The sequence below is a fragment of the Aquarana catesbeiana genome, linkage group LG01 (assembly GCF_042186555.1).
Source record: "Aquarana catesbeiana isolate 2022-GZ linkage group LG01, ASM4218655v1, whole genome shotgun sequence".
NCBI classification, from domain to species: domain Eukaryota; kingdom Metazoa; phylum Chordata; class Amphibia; order Anura; family Ranidae; genus Aquarana; species Aquarana catesbeiana.
The window spans coordinates 328,570,118-328,586,163 of record NC_133324.1 but is presented as its reverse complement, the minus strand read 5'-3'; positions in this window follow the sequence as shown (position 1 = coordinate 328,586,163).

Below are 16,046 nucleotides of genomic sequence, written 5' to 3'. Positions count from 1 at the left end.
CGTGAAGCAAAATACTAAAGCCTCCTTATAAAGGGGCGCCCCCGCTCGCTCAGGTGGGGGGAAGACTTCTACACTTTTCAAAGATCTGGCAGGAGCATTGTCAGGACAGATGGGTGGCTTCCTCAATTTCTCTAGGTTACAAACTAGAATTCCGAGAATTCCCGTCTCCCCGTTTTTTAAGATCAAACGTTCCCAGAGATCCAGGGAAAAGGAAGTCTCTCTTTCTGGCTCTGGATCATCTCTGGTCTCAGAAAGTGATATTAGAGGTTCCCACAGAAGAGCAGGGATCAGGGATATTATTCAAACCTCTTCACGGTTTCAAAACCAAACGGGGAGGTAAGACCATTTTAGATCTCAAGGATCTAAACTGGCACTTGAATATCCATTCCTTTTGCATGGAGTCAATCTGATTGGTTGTCTCCATTCTACAAGAAGAAGAATTTTTGGCCTTTCGGTCTTTCTACCGCACCTCGAGTGTTCACAAAGATCCTGGCCCCTCCTTTAGCCAGGTTAAGGCCTCAGGGTATAACAATTCTAGCCTACCTAGACGATCTGCTCTTAGATCAGTCAGTCACCTGTCTAAACCAAAGTTTAGTCTCAGCCATGAGTTACCTAGAATTCCTAGGCTGGATTCTCAACCTAGAAAAATCCTCCTTAAAACTATTAAGGAGATTACAGTATTTGGGGCTGATCATAGATACCGTTCAAAAGAAGGTATTCTTACCCCAGGGAAGGATCAGTTCCATAAAGGAGCTGATTTGGCTTGTCAAAACAAAGAGAAATCCTTCTATTCGGCTTTGCATGAAATTGTTAGGAAAGATGGTGGCCTCCTTCGAGGCCGTGTCTTATGCGCAGTTTCATTCAAGACTGCTGCAAAACAGTATTCTGTCGGCTTGGAACAAGAAGGTCCAGGCTTTGGACTTTCCAGTGCACTTATCCCCCGAGTTGCATCAGAGCCTCAATTGGTGGTTAATATACAACAACCTTCAACAGGGGAAATCCTTTCTACCAGTATCCTGGAAAGTGGTAACAACGGATGCCAGCCTTCTAGGCTGGGGAGCAGTCCTGGAAGAGGCATCTGTCCAGGGGAAGTGGTCTAAGTCAGAAAGGACCTTGCCCATCAATATTCTAGAAATTCAGGCAGTTCGTCTGGCCCTAGAGGCCTGGATGCTCAGATTACAAAATTGTCCTGTCAGGATTCAATCCAACAATGCCACGGCTGTGGCTTACATCAATCAACAAGGGGGCACGAAATGTCATGCAGCCCAAAAAGTGGTGAATCATGTTCTATCTTGGGCAGAAAACAACATTCCTTCCCTATCGGCGATTTTTATTTCAGGGATAGAAAATTGACAGGTGGACTACTTGAGTCGCCAACAATTGTTTCCGGGAGAATGGTCCCTTCACCCCGACATCTTTCTGTCGATATGTCAAAGATGGGGTGTTCTGGACGTGGATCTGTTCATGTCCAGATTCAACAACAAGGTCGACAACTTTGTGTCAAGGACAAGGGATCCACTGGCATGCGGAACAGACGCCTTGGTCTTTCCACTGGATCAGTTTTCACTGATCTATGCATTTCTTCCACGCCTTCTTTGCTGGATCAAGCAGGAAGGGAAGGAGGTGATTTTGGTGGCCCCAGCGTGGCCCAGAAGATCTTGGTTTGCTGAGATCATAAAGATGGCGGTAGGGGACCCCGACACTGTGGCCAGACCTTCTCGCACAAGTTCCGGTATTCCATCCTACCTTACAAACACTAAATTTAACGGTTTGGCTATTAAAACCCACATTCTAAAGGACCGTGAGTTGTCTCCTTTAGTGGTGTCTACTTTGGTTAATGCTAGGAAGCCGGCCTCCAGAGTCATATACTATAGGAGTTTGGAAGGCATATGCCTCCTGGTGTGAATCCAGGGGTTAGCACGCCAGAAAGTATGTCATAGGTAGGATCCTTGAATTCCTGCAGATGGGATTGGAAATGAAGCTGGCTTTGAGTACTATCAAGGGCCAGGTCTCGGCCTTATTGGTATTATTTCAACAGTCTCTTGCTTCTCACTCTCTGGTTCGTAACTTTATTCAGGGGGTAATGCGGATTAATCCTCCCGTCAGGACACCCATGACCCCTTGGGATTTGAATTTAGTCTTATCGGCTTTACAGAAACAGCCTTTTGAGCCTATATGGGACATTCCGTTGGTTCTTTTGATGAGGAAGATAATTTTTTTGGTTGCCATATCCTCTGCCAGAAGAGTATCGGAATTGACAGCTCTTTCTTGTAAAGAGCCATATTTGATTATTCATAAGGATAAGGTGGTATTGCGGCCTCATCCTAAATTCCTACCGAAGGTAGTGACAGGTTTTCATTTAAACCAGAATATTGTTCTGCCTTCTTTTTTTCCAGAACCTCTGTCTGTGGAAGAGAGGTCACTACATTCTCTTGATGTAGTGAGAGCGGTCAAGGTCTATTTAAAGGTGACAGCTCAGATTCACAAAACAGATGTTTTGTTTGTATTGCCAGAAAGTCCTAAAAGAGGACAGGCAGCATCAAAATCTATTTCCAAATGGATTTGTCAAGTGATTGTTCAAGCTTAAGAGGAAAATTCCTTCTTTTCATGTTAAAGCGCACTCCACCAGGGCTGTTAGTGCTTCTTGGGCAGTGCATCACCAGGCCTCCATGGCTCAGATCTGCAAGGCCGCAACTTGGTCTTCAGTCCATACATTTACCAGATTCTATCAAATCGATGTAAAAGGTCATGAGGATATTGCCTTTGGGCACAGTGTACTGCAGGCTGCAGTATGAGTCCTCTAGTCTCTTAATGCCCTACTTTTTTGTTGTGTCTCCCTCCCTTCAGTTGCCATTGCTATGGGACATCCCACATAGTAACTACTATGGCTCTGTGTCCAGTGATGTACGATAAGAAAATGACTAGTAACTTACCGGTAACTGTGTTTCTGGGAAGTCTTCCAAGACGGCACCCTGAGAGATGACTGGTCCACCTGACAGGAAACACAATCAATCAAAGAGGTTAAAAGCCCCCGCCCCTCCCCAGTTGTGACAAAGTATTGACCCACACCAGTGCACGAGAGTGAAGAAAAAAGACTAACACCACCACACTCTATATATTAGACATACCTAAACAGAACGAGTGGGAAGTAGGCCTGCCATCCTGGAAGACTTCCCAGAAACACAGTTACAGGTAAGTAACTGGTCATTTTCTCAAGTCGTCCTCCAGGACAGCACCCTGAGAGAGGAGCAAGTAGCTCAGGTCTACCTTAGGGCGGGACAACCGCATGCAGGACCTTCCTGCCAAAAACCAGATCTTGAGGAGACAGTAACTCCACCCTGTAATGCTTCAGGAAGGTGTTCTGGCTTGTCCAAGTAGCAGCTTTACATATCTGCTCCACCAAAGCTCCGGCCCTTTCCGCCCAAGAGGTTGCCAGAGATCGCGTGGAATGTGCCTTGAGGTTCCTAGGGGCTGCCTTACCGGAATGCTCATAGGTCAAGGAAATAGTGTGCTTAATCCATCTAGCTATGGATGCTTTACTTACTTGTTGGCCCTTCTTTTGGCCGGAAAAGTTAACTAAAAGATGCTGGACCTTCTAAACTCCTTAACTTTTTCTAAGTAGGATAATAAACAACGTCTGAAGTCCAGACAGTGAAAAGAAACATCCCTTTCATTATTGGGATTGTTGCAAAAGGAAGGCAGCACTACTTCCTGAGTTCTGTGGAACTTAGATGCTACCTTAGGGAGGTACAGGGGGTCCTGCCTAAGTATCACCCTGTCCTCTAATAAATGAAAAAATGGCTCCTTAATCGAGAAGGCCTGAATCTCACCTACTCTCCTGGCAGATGTGATTGCTAGTAGAAAAGTCAACTTAAAGGTGAGGATCCTAAGGGGAATTTGATCTATAGGTTCAAAGGGAGCCTTAGTTAGACCTTCCAACACCAAGGTAAGATCCCAAGGTGGAAAGCTAGAAATCTTGACAGGGGACAACCTCTCTCTGACCAAAAGGAATCTCTTGATCAGGGGGTCCAATGCCAAGCGTCTTTCCAAAAAACAGGATAGGGCTGCGACCTGTACTTTAAGCGTCTTGGTTGCTAAACCCTGATCTGCTCCATCCTGGAGAAATTCCAGAATGGCAGGGATCCCTTGTTGAGAAGTTCCTCTTGCTTGACACCAGCGAGAGAAAACCCCCCAAGTCTTAGCGTAAATACGCCTTGTGACCTGCTTCCTGCTAAAAAGAAGAGTATCCACTACTCTGTCTGACAGCCCCTTTTCCTGCAGGTTCCGCCTTTCAAGAGCCAGGCCGTCAGCCTGAAGAAGCTGAGGTCTGGGTGGCAGACTGGACCCTGAAGGAGAAGCTTGCGCCGAACAGGAAGGTGAAGAGGCGGGGCTATGGACCAACGCTGTAAGGTTGGAAACCAAGCTCTCTTGTGTCACCATGGGGCTATCAGAATTAGATTGCCCTCCGAGAGAAATAACTTTTGCAGAACTCTCGGGATAAGCCCCAGGGGGAGAAAAGCATAAGCTAAGCGGAACTTCCAAACCTGGGCCAATGCATCTATCCCCTCCGTGCCCATTTCTCGAGCAAGGGAAATCAATCTCTTTACCCTTCTGTTCTCCCTGCGGGCGAAGAGATCTACCTCTGGAACGCCGAACTGCTGGCATACCAAGGAGAAAACCTCTGGATTCAACGTCCATTCTCCCTGCAGAATTGGCTGGCGACTGAGATAATCGGCCTCTATATTCAGAGTTCCCTTTATGTGAACTGCGGAAATAGAGAGAACCCTGTGCTCTGCCCAACCCAGGATCTCTAGTGACAGGGCCAGGAGGGACGTGGATCTGGTGCCCCCTTGATGATTCAGAAAAGCCACTGCTGTGGCATTGTCTAAAAGGATCTGAAAAAGACCCTGGTTCTTGATTCTTCCCTCGAACGCTTTTAACGCTTCTCCGATGGCCAAAAGCTCTCGAAAGTTGGAGGAGGATGCTCTCTGTCTTGAGTCCCAGGACCCCTGGGCTTTTAGATCCTCTAGGTGTGCCCCCCACCCCCAGGAACTTGCATCTGTCGTTATTCTGAGAGGCTGAAGCTGACTCCAAAGGAGATCCCCCTGAAGCCTCTGAGGAAGAAGCCACCAGTGAAGAGATTCTTTCACTTCGACCGGAATGACGACTTTTAGGTCTAGAGAACTCCTTTTCTTGTCCCAAGAGGATAGGAGAAAGTGCTGGAAGGTCCTGGAATGAAGTTGTGCCCAAGGAACTGCAGGGATAGATGCAGTCATTAGGCCCAAAACCCTCATAATACCCCTGTATGAGGCCGTCCTTGCTTCTAGCAGAGAAGTGGCGGCTGAAATTAGGGCCTCTACCTTGCTTTGAGGAAGAATTAACCTTTGTTCCGATGAATCCGCCAGGAATCCTAGGTACATTTTCGTTTGGGCCGGAACCAGCGAGGATTTTTCCTTGCTGATGATCCATCCCAAAGATTCTAAGGTCTCCATCACCTTGGCTAGATTCAGAAGCAGCTGGTCCCGATTCTGATTGTAAGGGCTCTTTCACACGGGGGATCCGTATGTCCGTTTTTCATCCTTCCGTTTTCGGATGAAAAACGGACATACATGTATCCCTATGGAGCGTCGGATGTCAGCGGTGACATGTCCGCTGACATCCGACGCCGCTCCGATCCGAAAAGTGTAACGGAGGAAAAACCTACTTTTCCATCCGTTTTCGGATCGGATCGGGTGACGACGGACACTACGGTCCGTCATCATCCGATCCCCCATAGGGGAGAGCGGCGCTCTGACAGGTCCGTAGCTGCACAGCGTGCAGCGATGGACCTGTCATCTTTCTGCTCAGCGGGGATCGGCGGAGCGATCCCCGCTGAGCCAGCGGGTGTTCACGGGGCGGATCATCACTGATCCGCCCCGTGTGAAAGAGCCCTTAATCAGAATGTCGTCTAAATAAGGGATCAGTGTTATTTCCTGGAGATGTAGGAAGGCCACTACTTCTGCCAGCACTTTTGTGAAGACCCTTGGACTGGATGCCAGTCCAAAGGGGAGGGCCGCAAACTGCCAATGCTGAATTCCCTGTGGGGATGCAATTGCGAATCTCAGGAAAATCTGATGACCCTGAAACATAGGGACGTGGAGGTAAGCGTCCTTTAAATCTAAGGTTACCATGAACACATCCTTGAGGAGGTGTCTTCTAAGGGAATACACACTCTCCATGCAGAACTTTTTGTACCGCAAGAAAACATCGAGGTTCCTTAAATTTATTATCAGACGATATTTTCCTGAGGGCTTGGGCACCACAAAAATGTGGGAGTAAAACCCCCGACCCTGTTGGTCCCCTGGGACCAGCACTATGACCTCCTGACTGGCCAGCTCTTCTATGTTCCGTAGGATTCCTACTGCCTTGCAGGGATCCTTGGGAACGTGGGTTAAAAGAAACTTGGGGGGAGGCGGGGAGAGAAACTCTAACTTGTAACCCTCTCTCACTATCTGGAGAATGTGGGGGCTCTGTATGACTATTTCCCACTGAGGGACAAAGTGGGAAAGTCTTCCCCCTCCTGGCAAGTCATTTGGAGGACTTGTCGCCCGCCTTCTGGCTGGAAAAGAGAATGCCTGATTTTTGCTTGCCCTTTCCAGCTCCCCAATGCCTATTAGGGGAGACCTTTTTCTCAGAGAAGCAGTTCTTTGCTTGGGGGTCACGAAAAAACCTCTTCCTGTACCTTCTCGGTTTAACGGGGAATTTATTCCCCTTTTTGGTAGACCTAGCCAGGGCTTGATCTAACCCAGTACCAAAAAGGAGTGAACCCTCAAAGGGGAGGCCACAAAGCCAGGTCTTCGATGAACTATCCCCATCCCAGGTCTTAACCCAGAGGGCTCGCTTGGCTGAGTTCAATAAGGCACCAGACGGTGGCACACACTGTCTTAACCACAGCATCCGCTATGACCTCTAATGAATCTAAGACCTCCTTAGATTTTGAGGTTCGGGACACATGGTCCATCAGTTTACATACCCACATGTCCGCATTTCTTGCGATGCAAGCTGAGGCCAATGCGGGGCTCATAGCCACAGAGTTAGCCTCCCAGGCCCTGCGTAAATTGGTTTCTGCCTTCCGATCCATCTGGTCCTTTATATTGCCTGTATCTTCAAAGGAGAGATCGGACTGTTTAGACACCTAAGCTAAGGAGGCATCTAATCTAGGGGTCTTAAAAAGTTTTCCTCATTTTCTTGCGTGAAGGGGCATCTAGGCTTTCACGTTTTGTATTTCAGGAGCCTCTTCTCTGGTTCCTTCCACTCCCTCAAGATAACATCTTTAAGGGCAGAATGTACCAGAAGAACCCGAGCTTGTGGCCTAATTAAGCCTCTATACATTTTATCCTGGGCAGAGACCTGCTCAGTGGGCTCCTGAATCTCTTTGGAAGCATAAATGGCTCTCAGGAGGCCCTCCATGTCGTCGGCTGAAAAAATATGCCTACTAGACCTGAAGTCCTCCCCCTCCTCCTCCTCCTTCTGGCTGTCCGCTACCCCTTCATCCGAAGATCTCTGCTCAAGAGATTCGGATTCTAGTTCCTCCTCCGAATCCTGAGAAAGGGAGTACTTTGGGTTATCCCGATCCTCTCTCCTGACACGTTTAGATCCTCTAGAGGAAGCAGAGCCCTCCTGGGAGGAGGCATCCTTACTGGCATGGGCCTCTGCCCTAGACTTAAAGGAGGATTGAAAAGCCTTTAGAGTGGACAGCATCTCAGTTTGAACTGTGAGGAAATCCTTCATGATCTGAGATGTCTCCTTCCCTGTTAGTTTCTGTATACATTTAAAACAGAAAGGCTTAGGATGATTTGAGGGTAACCTATCGTTACAGTTCCCGCATCTTTTAGAACGGTTAAATTTAACGGGACGACTGGCAACCTCACGGGCAGTGGCATCGTCCCCTGAAACAAAATACACAGGCATAAATGTAGCACTGTATTACCCAGAGGAGAAGAATTGGGGTTCCCTCCCCCATCTAAACCTCTGGCGGCAGGTCAGACTCACCCCTTGTGGTCTCCTCTATAGCCGTGGACCCTGCGGGTCACTCCTCATGTTCCATGCTGTACAATTAGCCTGGTCCATAGGAGAAATGGGCGCCTGCTCCAGCTGGATTTATATCTCCTTCTTATGATGAGAGCAGCTGTGCTTTTACCCCTCCATCTCGCTGACGCCACCGCCATTTTGCCGTAGACCGGAAATGACGCGGGCCGCTCTGAGCTCACTTCCTGTGCAGTGGAGGGAGTGATGTAATACAACACCACTCCTCCCCTATCTTCAACAAAATGGCGCCGAACGCCCACAGGACGCTGAGCAGTGCAGGCACACCCCCTCAGCTTACATGCTGCCAGCTAAGGGGAGAGAAACCGCGCAAACGCGCGGGGGGGAACTGACGCTGTGGGACATCAAGTCAGCTCACCTCTCCCATCCCACTGCTGATCAAAGGCCCATCCTGACCAGCACCTCTGCACTAGGGGATCCAGCAAAGGTAAAGACAAACTCACCAGCCCTGAAGGGAGGAGAAACCAGGCTCCTTTTCTGCACGGCCACCGCACAAGTAAGGAGAGGAGGCAGGAAGATAGGCCCCTGAAGTTCTGGGTACACCACTGTACCCAGGGCCTTCAGCTCTCAGGGGGGTTCTTCAGTTTGCGTTGCCCCCCCAGAGGAAAAGATAGGGGAAACCCCAACTAGGAAGGATAAAAATATCCGGCCGGACCCAGAGGCCTTTCCAGGCATTTGGTCCGGCTCCCAGGAGGAGACCACCAGCCCCAGGCTCGGGTCTATAGATAAAATAACAAAAAAAGGCTTTGCTGTGGGGAAACACAATCAAAAACTGAGGAGCACGGGGAGGGGCGGGGGCTTTTAACCTCTTTGATTGATTGTGTTTCCTGTCAGGTGGACCAGTCATCTCTCAGGGTGCCGTCCTGGAAGACGACTTGAGAAAATAGGATTTTTATAACAGCTTACCTGTAAAATCCTTTTCTTCGAAGTATATCACGGGACACAGAGGTCCCTCCCTTCTTTGTTATACACGTGTTTTGCTTGGCTACAAAACTGAGGTACTCCCAGTAGTGGGAGGGGTTATATAGGGAGGGCACTTTTTGTCTTAGGGCATGCCAGTGTCCATCACCTGAAGGTGGCCTATAACCCACATAGTAACTACTATGGCTCTGTGTCCTGTGATGTACTTCAAAGAAAAGGATTTTACAGGTAAGCTGTTATAAAAATCCTATTTTTCATCAAAGTTGTTACGGATGAAATGATAAAGTGGACTTTGCATGAGATATTTTTTTCATGTTACATGTATGCATGCTAAGTAATGTGTAAGGCCGTTTTCACACTGAGGCGCTTCTAAACTGCCAGTAAAATACTAAGTGCTTTTGAAGAGCTTTCCATTCATTTCAATGGAGAGGGGCGTTTTTTCACTGCCCTGCCAGCACACTGCCCGAATGTGAAAGCATTCATTGATTTTAATGGAAATAGATTTTTGTGAGCTTTTCAGGCACTTTTTTTTTAAGCATGAAAGCACCTTAAAAGCGCCTCAGTGTGAAAGGGGTCTAAGTGTAGTACGTGTGAGTATGTATTACCTCTCTAAAAAAAAAAAAAAAAAAAAATCACAGTAATGCCCCAATATGGCTTATTTTCTCTCCTGAAAGATCATACCATCTTTGTTAAAACATCATCCAGGGTCAGCATCTCCTTCACGAACTGAGATGCTGTCTCAGAGATGACACAGTTATGTAAATCCTGATGCCTGTGTAGTACTTGGTTGTGTTCACAAATGTCTGACATAGAGCAACCTCTGCTGTAGCCTTTTTATTCCGCTACATGGTTACAACAGCCTGATCACTGGGTTAGAGGAAAATGATTAAATGCTTCCTCCTGTGCAGACTGAAGACATCATTTCAATCTACACCAAATCCCTTCACTGGAGCCCAAGGAATGCTTTTTTTTTTTTTTTTTTTTTTTTTGCCACTTCAGCGAAGTATTTTTAGGGACTATGTTTTCAACTTTTCAGTTCAAGTCTGTCCCAATAAGCATTCACATCATTGTGGCTATTTTTTCCTTATTTGGTTCGGGAAAAAAAAAAAAAATTTCGAAAAGAGATTTCTAGGAGAGACATCTCCAATAGAGAAAGGAAAAGAAAAGGAAATAAGGTGGAAACATAGTCCCTTCCCCCGTGATCCGCCTATACCTGCCCTCCCCCTACCCCCCCCTCATTACACCCGTGAGACCCTACCCATTCCCGGCTCCAGCTCCTCCTCCAGTAGCTCATGTGCAAGTTCGAGTCGATATACTATTCCAAGTTTAGCAAAATACTACCTGGGTAGTTTTTTTTTTTTTTTTTTTTTTTTATTTTTTTTTTTTTTTCTCTTTTTTTTTCCCTTTTATAGCCTTTAGCCTTTATATTCCCCACAATTCTGCCGCTTGAAGTGAATACCTAAAATTCTCCCAGTCCTTCCATATCTCCTCGTAGGTTTTCATCTCGGTTCCTTCGCTATACTTCAAGTATTCAAGATTAAAAATCTCGTTTATCTTGCCTAGCCACTCCCGTACCGTAGGTCTCCTTTTATCTTGCCAATATCTGGGGATGAGGCTTTTTGCAGCATTTAAGAGGTGGGGGAGTAATGACCTCAAATATTCCTTCGTGGGAACTTTCCTCCCGTGGTGCAAAAACACCCAGGGATCCAAGGGGATATCTATCTTTAAGATCTTGTTGATGATTTGCCTAATCTCCCCCCAGAATTCCATGATTACCGGGCACTGCCACCATATATGCGCCATAGTCCCTATTCCTCCGCAGCCCCTCCAACATAGCTGTGACCGTCCCTCCATAATTCTATGCGCTCTATCTGGGGTTATGTACATCCTTGTGAGGATCTTGTAGTTCATTTCTACTAGCTTGTAGTTTACTGAAGTAGCGTTCACCCTTTTCATAATCCTCCCTACCTCCTGTCTGTCAATCTTTATACCTAGCTCTTCCTCCCACTTCTCCACGAATCTCAGGTCTCCTACTCCCTCTAACTCATTGAGCGCTCTGTATGTCTTGGCTATACCTCCTCTCCCTTTTTTCTCGACACATAGTTTCTCCAGAGGGAGTAGTTTCTCTATCGGTCTGATTGGTTGCGGGAGTGAATTGACAAAGTGTTTCAGTTGGTAGTATCGCCAAGGATCTATTATCAACCATTCATTTTTAGCTTTTATTTCTGCCTCAGTACAAATCTTCCCCTGTTTCATGACATCTTTTAATTGTAGATCTTCCTTTATAATCCATCTCCCAGACACCTCTTCTTTCCCTGGTGCAAAATAATCTGTATTTTTTAGAGGAATTAATGGTGAATTGAACTCCCAGTGCTCTTTTTTGTGTACGTTATCCCAAATATTGAGTGTATGCTTAGTTATATACGTTGTTTTTGTGCCCAATTTTCTGTACTGTGGTGGGATCCAGACCATCTTGCTCAAATCCACTCCACTCATACTTTTTTCCATTTTCACCCATAATTTTTCTTCATTATTTTTAACCCAATCTAACAACCGTGATAAAGCAATCGCAAAATAATATTTTCTAATGTCTGGTGCCCCCCACCCCCCCTTCTTCCTGTCTTTTGTTAATTGTGCTAATTTTAATCTAGGTTTTCTCCCTCTCCATATAAATCTTAAGAAAACAGTGCGTAGCTTATTGAAGTAAGTCAGAGGGATTGGAATTGGTATCATTTGCAATTTGTAGATGATTTTTGGCAAGATTGACATCTTGAATAAGTTGATTCTCCCTCCCCATGATAGTTGGGTGTGTGAGATTCTGTTAAGGTCAGTTTTAATTTCATTAAGGAGTGGTATGAAGTTTGCGAGAAAAAGAGACTCCTTGGTGGTGGTAATTTTAATACCTAGGTAGTTGAGTTCCTTTGCCCCCCATTTAAATGGGAATGACGATTGATACGCCGTATCGCTCGCACTACCCTTTATTATCTCGAGTGTTTCTGATTTGGCCTGATTCACACGGAAATTGGACAGTCTGCCATACTCTTTGAGAGTCTTTACCAAGTTCGGGAGTGAGATCATCGGGTGTGTGATATAGAACAGTACGTCGTCCGCAAAGGCGGCGAGTTTGTACTCCTCTTCACCCACCTTTATCCCTCTAATATCCGGGTTGGTCCTTATCTTTGCCAGGAGGGGTTCTAAAGCAATCACAAACAACAATGGGGAGAGGGGGCACCCCTGTCTCGTACCATTGTACATTCTAAATGGTTTCGATAGGGTTCCGTTAATTTTCACTCGCGCTGAGGGATGTGAATATAAAGCTTTTATCCAGCTAATCAGTCTGTCCCCCAGGCCGATCTCCTCCAGGGTGTCCCAAATGAAGCCCCAGTCAACCCTGTCAAAGGCTTTCTCAGCGTCAATTGACAGGAGAAGACCTGGGGCCCCACTATCCTGGACACCCTGGACTGCAAGTAGCGTCTTGATGGCATTGTCCCTCCCCTCCCTTCCTGGCACAAAGCCCACCTGGTCTGGGTGGATGATCCCATTAATTATGCTTTTCAGCCTATCAGCTAGGATTTTAGCGAATAACTTTGTATCGACGTTCAGGAGAGAAATGGGCCTGTAGCTCGAGCAGAGCGTATTATCTTTTCCTTCTTTCCAAATTACAGTGATGCTGGCCTCCAGTGCTTCATTCCTCATCCCCCATTTCTCCCCAATTCCGTTCATATACGAACACAACCTGGGAGTCAAGAGTTCCTGAAATTTTTTGTAGTAGAGAGCAGTCAGGCCATCAGGCCCGGGGCTTTTACCATTTGGGATTTCCTGAATAGCTTTCTTGATCTCTAACTCCGTAATGGGGGCCTCTAGTATGCATTTGTCGCTTTCTATTATCTTGGGTAGCATTGCTTCCTTTAAAAACTTTTTGGTTCTAGCGCTTTTGCTACTTTTATTCGCTTGGGTGTTTTTAGTATTGATGGCATATAGCCCTCCGTAGAATTCTTGGAAGGTATCTGCTATGTCCCCTGTTCTAAATCTAATTTCCCCAGATTTTGTCCTTATTTTCTCTACATAGTTGTTATTTTTCTTTTTTTTTAGGGCCCTTGCTAATAACTTCCCTGGTTTGTTCCCATTGATGTATCTGTCTTTTTTCAATAGATTAAATGTCTTGCGTGTTTCCTGCTCCATTAAATCCCTCAACTCTTCTCTTCTCCTCATTAATCTGGCCAGTGTCTCCCGGTCTCCCGTTATCTTGTGTTGTTGCTCTAAGCCATGGATGTTCTTTAATAAGATATTCTTCTCCTTGGCCCTGCTCCTTTTTTTTTCGGATCCCACCATCATAAGTATGCCCCTAATGTAGGCTTTATGCGCCTCCCAAACTGTGGCTTCAGATGTCTCTCCTGGTACATTAATTTTGAAGTACATATCTAATTCTTCTTTGATTCTTTTTTCTACCTCTTTATCATGTAGGAGCTCCTCGTTTAACCTCCAGCCACTACTCTGTACTTGAGGCGTCCCTGTTGTCCATTGTAAACTCACCGGGGCATGGTCAGAGAATGTGATACTACCAATGCTCGACTCAGGTACCCTCTCTAGTAATCTATGTTCTATAAGGAAAAGATCTATTCTCGAGTACGTCCCGTGCACGTGAGAGCGGTAGGTGTAGTCTCTGAGATCCAAATGCTGTGACCTCCATATATCCACCAGCTGGAGTCGGTGCATCTTCCTTTTTAACTTAGCCCCCCACACTTCGCTCCGCTCACGCACACGGGACGTACTGTCCATCCCTGGGTCCAGACACAGGTTAAAGTCGCCTGCTATTATGGCGCCCTCTCTCTTAAACTCCTCAAACTTGGACAAGACTCCCAATACGAATTTCATTGTGTTCTTATTTGGGCAGTATATATTTGCCAGTGAGCAAGCAGATCCATTTATTTTGCCTCTTAGAAAGATGTACCTTCCTTCCGGATCGGTCCTTCTCTCCTCTAACTCGAACCTTACCCCTCTGGCGAACCCTATGGCGACTCCTTTTGCTCCCCTAACAGGGGAGTCCCCATAGTACCATACCGGGAAATCCCTGGAGTATATTTTTTGATGATTATTAATACATAAGTGCGTCTCTTGGAGCATAGCGACGTCAGCTTTTAAGAATTTTAGTTCATTTAAAATATTGGCTCGTTTTATAGGTGCATTCATGCCTCTTACATTATAGGATATAAAATTGACCCTAGACATTATAGATTACTTGCTCTTTTTTTTTTTTTTTTTTTCTTTCCATTCCTTTTTTCTCTTTTTTTTTTTGACTTTCGGGTGTCTACACTTAGTAAGGAGCTGGGTCGCCCTTGTCCCCTCCACTCTAGTGCCCCCCCCCCTCCCTCCCCCTCCCCCTCCCCCTCCCTAACCCCCCAGACCACTCCCAATCCCTCGCCCTCCCTCGCCCTCCCTCCTCCCACCCCCCTTGTCCGCCCGATCCCCCCCCTCCCATCCCCCCCCCCCTCCCCCCATCTCCTCTCCCTGTATCGTCAAGTTCTCTTCTGTGGCCTCCACCCTTTGCAATAGGTGATTCATGCTCTCTTGTATTATTGCGATTTCGCCTTTTATTGACACTTCTAATTTTGTGAACATTTCCGCCATATCATCCTTAGTTGGTAGTTGTTTTTTTTGTCGGGTTTCCATTGATGATTCGTCTAGCGGCGTCGCGCCTCCTACTGGGGTCTCCGTCGCTGCCGGCTGTTTCTTTGTTCCGTTCCTCTGCGGGCTCTCTGTTTGATTATTTTTTGTTCCAGACGAGTTCTCCAAATTTTCTTTTGTCGCTTCTTGTGTCATATATTTTCTTATAGTCCCTGGACTAGCGCTCACTCTAGGTGGGATTCCTGGGGTCCCTTTCCCAGCCTTACCCCTCATCTCCTCCTGTTTCCTAACTGAGGGTTTTTCTGGCGTCCAGGTCTCTGATTGGTTGCTTCTTCCTATACCCCAGAGGTTGTCTGCTGCTTCTTGTGAATAGGATTGGGGGTGAGGGTCTGCTCAGTCTATTGTCGGGGCCCAGATCTCTCTACTATACTCCACTTCCTTATCACTAAGGCAGGAGTAGTCCTTTAACTAAACAGTTCAGTCCCCCACGTCGTGCAGATCAGATAAGTCAGATGGGACCAATATCTCTACGGCGTTTAATACTCTATAGTTACGGCGGAGGATGCACAAAATGACACAGCATACAATACCAGTTTCCCCAACAGTCCTGCATAAGATTCCTCCCTCGTTTTCCCCTTATGGGTTTTCACAATCCTGCATCTTAGACCATACACATCTGTTCAGCATAAACTGTCACATCTACTTTTTTTTTTTTTTCAGACTCACCCAGGGCACTGCCGCTACTTCCTTCCTCCTGGGTTTGGCAATTCCTCAGAAGTTTTTTTTTTTTTTTTTTTACCTACTCCGCCGATCTCCAGCTCTTTTCAAAGCTCCGAGGGCTCGTTGCGATCCTCCCTCTCAGCTGTTCTGATCCTCCTTCCTGCCTTACTGCCGCTGCACTACCATCAGGCTCTCTCTTCAGCTCCGGATCTTTTAATTTTTCACCGGGGGGTTCGGCGGGTTCGGCGGGTGTCCTGCCGCTTTCAGGCAGCCTCGGGAAGACGGGCAGGGGGGGCCGTGGGGGGGAGCTATACGGCCATATCTCCGATCAGCCGCATTTCAGGAGAGCCCGTGCTGCGTGCACACAGGACGAGCTCGGCGTCCACACTAACCCCGCCTCAACATCCGGCTCCTCCCTCTTTGACTTCAAGGAATGCTTTTTAATCATAAAAGGAAGAGCTTTTTTTGGAAATGATATTGTTGCTGTATACTGTGACATGACAGGAATGTATTCATACAGACTGCCTGGTAGAATTACTGAAAGTCCACTTCACTCCTAAATGAAGTTTAAAAATGTTGTGTGGAAAAAAAGGCTTTTAATGCTTGTCTGCCCCGCTAGCTATGTAGCCAATCTTTGCCGTCTTGAAGAAATAATAGTGCTGAAGTCTTCTTCTAAAGAATGCCCTGTCTCCCTA